This window comes from Heterodontus francisci, chromosome 4 (genome assembly GCF_036365525.1).
Source record: "Heterodontus francisci isolate sHetFra1 chromosome 4, sHetFra1.hap1, whole genome shotgun sequence".
NCBI lineage: Eukaryota > Metazoa > Chordata > Chondrichthyes > Heterodontiformes > Heterodontidae > Heterodontus > Heterodontus francisci.
This window is the reverse complement of record NC_090374.1, coordinates 59,929,962-59,936,943: the sequence shown is the minus strand read 5'-3', so window position 1 is coordinate 59,936,943 and position 6,982 is coordinate 59,929,962. Positions and strand designations below refer to the sequence as shown.

At 47.8% G+C, this 6,982-nt stretch overlaps 1 protein-coding gene across 1 annotated transcript in view; it reads left to right on the top strand.

Moving 5' to 3' along the window:
• Positions 1-490: 490 nt before the first annotated feature.
• zcchc9 (zinc finger, CCHC domain containing 9) overlaps positions 491-6,982 on the top strand; it is a 49,715-nt gene continuing 43,223 nt past the window's right edge. The window contains exon 1 of the mRNA XM_068028827.1: positions 491-596. The gene's annotated coding sequence lies outside the window, so the exon portion shown is untranslated. The remainder of the gene's footprint in view (positions 597-6,982) is intronic.

Sequence of the window (6,982 nt, the reverse complement as noted above, 5' to 3'; positions counted from 1 at the left end):
CTGATACAGTCAGTGATTTGCTATGTGTTTGGGTCCAGTCAGTGAGTTGCTGTGTGCTTGGGTAAAGTCAGTGATTTGCCTTTTGTTTGGGTACAGTCAGTGATTTGCTGTGTGTTTGGGTACAGTCAGTGATTTGCTCTGTGTTTGGGTACAGTTAGTGATTTGCTCTGTGTTTGGGTACAGTCAGTGATTTGCACTGTGATTGGATGCAGTCAGTGATTTGCTCTGTGTTTGGGTACAGTCAGTGATTTGCTGTGTATTTGGGTACAGTCAGTGATTTGCTTTGGGTCTGATACATTCAGTGATTTTCTCTAGGTCTGGTATACTCAGTGATTTGCTGTGTGTCTGATACAGTCAGTGATTTGCTATGTGTTTGGGTACAGTCAGTGATTTGCTGTGGGTCTGATACAGTCAATGATTTGCTGTGTGCTTGGCTACAGTCAGTGATTTGCTTTGTGTTTGGGTACAGTCAGTTATTTGCTGTGCGCTTGGGCACAGTCTGGGCCCGGAACGTTTTTGCTGCCTTTGCGACGAGACGGACCTGTTTGAATGCAACAGCGGAAGTGAGGAGCGGCTGGAAGACGCTGTATTTTCAGGTAAGGGGTGGCTCATTGTATAGTTGATGGAAATGTCCGATCAGATGTGGTGATGGCTCGTGTCTGAGCCTCGATCTCCCCGGGGTGACAGGAGCTGTCTCCTGATCCACTCTTACCCCGCCCTCGGACGTTGCCCTGGTGTTGACCCCGTCCAGAGCTCAGGATGGGGCTGTTCACTGACAATCTCTCAAATTCAGGCCCATTCACAACTCCTGCAGTAAGGAGTATCCCTCAATATCCTGCAGCAGCACCTGGCCAACATGTTTGGTCTGAGGGGGCAGGTAACTTTGGTGCCAGGGTAATAAATACCTCAAACAAGAGAAAAACAGCCTATTTCCACCCCTCAGCTACCCTCCCGACCTTCCAAAGGCACCATTATCATTGTCTCCTCCACCAAAATCTTGGGGATTGCCATTGACCAGAAGCTTAACTAGATCAGCCATCTCAACAACGTGACTACAAGAGCAGTTGTAGGTACTTTGCAATGTGCGCCTCATCCCTCAAGGCTTCTGCATCATCCAAAACACCAGTCAGAAGTGCAGTTGAATAAAGAAAGACTTGCATTTATCTAGCTTCAGGAAGCCCCAAAGTGCTTTTTCTATTCATTCACAGGTCACAGACCTGAAACGTTAATTGTTTCTTTCTGCACAGATGCTGACTGACCTGCTGAGTATTTCTAGCATTTTCTGTTTTTGTAGAAGCATTTATTGTCTATGTCTAATTGCCTTTGAGAAGCTGGCAGTGAGCTGTTGTCTTGAACCACTGCAGTTCGTGTGGTGTTGGTACTCCCACAGAGCTGTTAGGAAGTGAGTTCCAAGGTTTTGACCCAGCGACAGTGATGGAAAGGCTATATAGTTCCAAGTTAGGCTGGTGTGTGACTGGGAGGGGAAGTTGCAGGTGGTGGTTTTCCCACGCATTTGTTGCCTATGCCCTTCTAGGTGGTAGAGGTCGTGGGTTTGGAAGGTGCATTGGTGAGTTGTTGCAGTGCATCTTGTAGGTGGTACACACTACTGCCACTGTGAATTGGTGGTGGAGGGAGTGAATCACACTCCTGACCTGTGTCTTATTAATGCTGGACAGGCATTGGGGAGTAGGGAGGTGAGTTAATCGCTGTAGAATTCCCAGCCTCTGGCCGGTCCAGTTAAGTTTCTGGTCAGTGGTAATCCTTGGGATGATGGTGGGAGATTCAGCGATGATAATGCTGTTTAATATCAAGGGAGGTGGATAGACCCACCATTGGAGATGTTCATTGCCTGGCACTTGTGTGACGCAAACATTACTTGCTACTTAGCAGTCCAAACCTGAATGTTGTCCAGGTCTTGCTGCATGTGGGCACAGACTGTTTCATTCTCTGAGGAGTCATGAATGGTGCTGAACATTGTGCAATCATCAGTGAACATGCCTACTTCCGACTTTATGATGGAGGGAAGGTCATTGATGAAGCAGCTGAAAATGGTTGGGCCTAGGACACTACCCTGAGGAACTCCTGCAACGATGTCCTGGGACTGAGATATTTGGCCTCCAACAATCACAACCATCTTTCTATGTGATAGATGTGACTGCAGCCAGCGGAGAACTTCCCCTTGATTCCCATTGATTTCAGTTTTACTGGAGCTCCTTGATGCCATACTTGGTTAAATGCTGCCTGATGTCAAGGGCAGTCACTGTCACCTTACCTCTCGAATTCCATGTTCGAACCAAGGCTGTAATGAGGTCTGTAGCCAAGTGGTCCCTGGCAAAACCCAAATTGAGCATCGGTGAGCAGGCTTTTTTTTTCATACAGTGGGATGTGAATGACATTGGCGAGGTCAGCATTTATTGCACATCCCTAATTGCCCTTGAGAAGGTGGTGGTGAGCTGCCTTCTTGAACCACTGAAGTCCATGTGGTGTAGATACTCCCACAGTGCTATTAGGGAGGAAGTTCTAGGACTTAGATTCAGTGACAGCGAAGGAATGGTGATATATTTCCAAGCCAGATTGGTGTGTGACTTGGAGGGGAACTTGCAGGTGATGGTGTTCCCTTGCACCTGATGTCCTTGTTCTTCTAGATGGTAGAGGTCACAGGTTTGGAAGGTGCTGTCAAAGGAGTCTTGGTGAGTTGCTGCAGTGCATTGGTGAGTAAGTGCTGCTTGATTGCACTGTCGATGATATCTTTATCACTTTGCTGATGATTGAGAGTAGATAATGGAGCAATGATTAGCTGGTTTGGATTTGTCCTGCTTTTTGTGGACAGGACCTACCTGGGCAATTTTCCACATTGTCAGGTAGATGCCTGTGGTTTAGCTGTACTGAAACAGCTTGGCCTGGGACAAGGATAGTTCTGAAGCAAAGGTGTTTTTACAGCCGTGATGTTGTTGGGATCCATAGCCTTTGCTAAACCTTATGGAATGAAATGAATTGGCTGAAGATTTCTATGATGGTGGGGTCCTCAGGAGGAGGCCGAGATAGATCATTCACTCAGCAATTCTGACTGCAGATGGTTGCAAACACTTCACCCTTGTCCTTTGCTCTCACATGCTGATCTCTGCCATCATTGAGAATGGGGATATTGTTGGAGTCACCTCCTCCTGTTAGTTGTTTAATTGTCCACAACCATTGACAACTGGATGTGGCAGGATTGCAGAGCTTTGATCTGATCTGTTGGTTATGGGATTGCTCAGCTCTGTTTATAGTATGCTGCTGTTTAGCAACCATGTACTTCTGTAGCTTCACCTGGTTGGCACCTTATTTTTAGGTATGGCTTGTGCTGCTCCTGGCATACTCTTCTACTCATGATTGAACCAGGCTTGGTCTCCTGGCTTGATGGTAATGGCAGAGTGAGGAACATGCCAGGCATGAGGTTACAGATTGCGTGGAATACAATTCTGCTGCTGCTGATGGCCCACAGTGCCTCATGGATGCCCAGTTTTGAGCTGCTAGATCTGTTCTGAGTCTATTCCATGTAGCACGGTGCTAGTGCAACACAACACAATGGAGGGTGTCCTCGATATGAAGACAGGTCTTCATCTCTACAAGGTTGTCCCTCCTACCAGTGCTGTCACTGACATTCATAGATCATTTTACAGAGAGTACCAATACAAAATTATAACCGCACAATTTCTTTGCAAGAAATGAGGGAAAAATCATCGTAATTTTTGTCACAGTCGTCCCCAATACAAATGATGGAATATTGGTTATCACTGATAAGCCTGGCACAGCTTTGTTAGCTATGTCCCATTGCACTTTTAGTATATGTGTCACAGGCCTTTTCCATGAATGTTTTCGAGGACGTGCTTTCCAGGTTGGCTTGTATGCAGATGTCATGTGATTATACAGCACAGTGGGAGGCTATTTGGGCTGTTGTGCCTTTGCTAGCTCTTTGAAAGAGCTATCCAATTAATTTCATTCCATTGCTATTTCCCTAATTCCCTACACGTGTTTCTTTAAGTTCTCAGTTCTCAAATCTGAATAATTCAATGTTGTGGTAAATGAAATGTCTTTTTTTCATTCAGGGTATGTGGACATCACTGGCTATGCCAGCATTTATTGTGCATCCCTAATTGCCCTTGAGAAGGTGTTGGTGAGCAGCCTTCTTGAACCACTGCAGTCCTTGGGATGTAGGTACATCCACAGTGTTGTTAGGAAGGAAGTTCCAGGATTTTAACCCAGTGACAGTGAAGGAATGGTAATATAGTTCCAAGTCAGGATGGCGTGTGGCTTGGAAGTGATCATTGCAGGTGGTGGTGTTCCCATGCATCTGCTGCCCTTGTCCTTCTAGGTGGTTGAGGTTGCGTGTTTGGAAGGTGCTGTCAGAGGAGTCTTTGGTGAGTTGCTGCAGTGCATCTTGTAGATGGTGCACACTGCTGCCACTGTGCATCAGTGGTGGAGGGAGTGAATGTTGAGGTTGGTGGATGGGGTGCCAATCTAGTGGGCTGCTTTGTCCTGAATGGTGTCGAGCTTCTTGAGTGTTGTTGGAGCTGCACCCATCCAGGCAAGTGGAGAATATTCCATCACACGCCTGACTTCCTGAGTCAGGAGGTGAATTACTCGCTGCAGGATTCCTAGACTCTGACTTGCTCTTGTAGCCACAGCATTTATGTGGTTGGTCCAGTTCAGTTTCTGGTCATTGGTGACCCCCAGGATGTTGATAGCGGGGGATTCAGCGATGATAATGCCATTGAACGTCAAGGGGAGATGGTTAGATTTTCTCTTGTTGGAGAGGGCCATTGCCTGACACTTGTGTGGTGCGAATGTTAATTGCCGCTTATGAGCCCAGGCCTGGATGTTGTCCAGGTCTTGCTGCATCTGGACACGGGCTGCATCAGTATCTGAGGAGTCGCGAAAGGTGCTGAACATTGTGCAATCATCAGCAAACATTCCCACTTCTGACCTTATGATGGAGGCAAGGTCACTGATGAAACAGCTGAAGATGGTTGGGCTTCGGACACTACGCTGAGGAACTCCTGCAGTGATGTCCTGGACCTAAGATGATTGACCTCCAACAATCATAACCATCTCCCTTTGCGCTAGGTATGACTCCAACCAGCTGAGAGTTTTCCCCCTGATTCCCATTGACATAAGCTTTGCTTGGGCTTCTTGATGGCATACTCGGTCAAATGCTGCCTTGATGTCAAGGGCAGTCACTCTCACCTCACCTGTGGAATTCAGCTGTTTTCTCCATGTTTGGACCAAAGCTGTAATGAGGGCAGGAGCTGAGTGGCCCTGGAGGAACCCAAACTGAGTGTCAGTGAGCAGGTTATTGCTGAGAAAGTGCCACTTCATAGCACTGTCAACGACCCACTTCCATCACTTTGCTGATGATCGGGAGTAGACTAATAGGGTGGTAATTGGCCTGTTTTTTGTGCACCGGACATACCTGGGCAATTTTCCACATTGTCAGGTAGATGCCATTGTTGTAGCTGTACTGGAACAGCTTGGCTAGGGGCGCAGCTAGTTCTGAAGCACAAGTCTTCAGCACTATTGCCGAAATGTTGTCAGGGCCCATTTGCTTTGCAATATTCAGTGCCTTCAGCCATTTCTTGATATCACATGAAGTGAATTGGATTGGCTGAAGACTGGCATCTGTGACCTCAGGAGGAGGCCAAGATGTTTAGTTTAGAGATACAGCACTGAAACAGGCCCTTCGGCCCACCGAGTCTGTGCCGACCATCAACCACCCATTTATACTAATCTTACACTAATCCCATATTCCTACCACATCCCCACCTGTCCCTATATTTCCCTACCACCTACCTATACGAGGGGCAATTTATAATGGTCAATTAACCTATCAACCTGCAAGTCTTTGGCATGTGGGAGGAAACCGGAGCACCCGGAGGAAACCCACGCAGACACAGGGAGAACTTGCAAACTCCACACAGGCAGTACCCAGAATTGAACCCGGGTCGCTGGAGCTGTGAGGCAGCGGTGCTAACCACTGCATCCACTCAGCACTTCTGGCTGAAGATGGATGCAAATGCCTTCTCTTTTGCACTGATGTGCTGGGCTCCCCCATCGTTGAGGATGGAGATGTTCGTGGAGCCTCCTCCTGTCAGTTGTTTAATTGTCCACCACCATTCACGACTGGATGTGGCAGGACTGCAGAGCTTAGATCTGATCCGTTGGTTGTGGGATCACTTCGCCCTGTCTATTGCATGCTGTTTCCGCTGTTTGGCATGCAAGTAGTCCTGTATTGTAGCTTCACCAGGCTGACACCTCATTTTTAGGTATGCCTGGTCCTGCTACTGGCACGCCCTCCTGCACTGTTCACCTGGTCCCCTGGCTTGATGTTAATGATAGAGTGGAGGATATGCCAGGCCATAAGGTTATAGATTGTGGTTGCGATGGTCACTCCTACCAATATTGTCATGGACAGATGCATCTGTGACAGGTAGATTGGTGAGGATGAGGCCAAGTAGGTTTTTCCCTCTTAGTTCCCTCACCACCTGCCGCAGACCCAGTCTAGCAGCTTTAGGACTCTGCCAACACAGTCAGTCGTGCTATGAGTCACTTTTGGTGATGGCCATTGAAGTCCCCCACCCAGAATACATTTTGTGTCTTTGCTACCTTCAGTGCTTCCTCCAATTGGTGTTCAACATGGAGAAGCACTGACTGATCAGCTGGGGGGGGGGGTGGGGGGGGGGGTGGCGGCGGCGGGGCAGTAGGTGGTAATTAGCAGGAGGTTTCCTTGTCCATGTTTGACCTGATGCAATGAGACTTCATGGGGTCTGGAGTCAATGTTGATGACTCCCAGGGCAACTCCCTCCCAATTGTATATCACTGCGATGCCACTTCTGGTGTATCTGTCCTGCTGGTGGGATAGGACATACCCAGAGATGGTGATGATTGTGTCTGGAACATTGTCTGTAAGGTATGATTCCATGATATGACTAGATCAGGCTGTTGC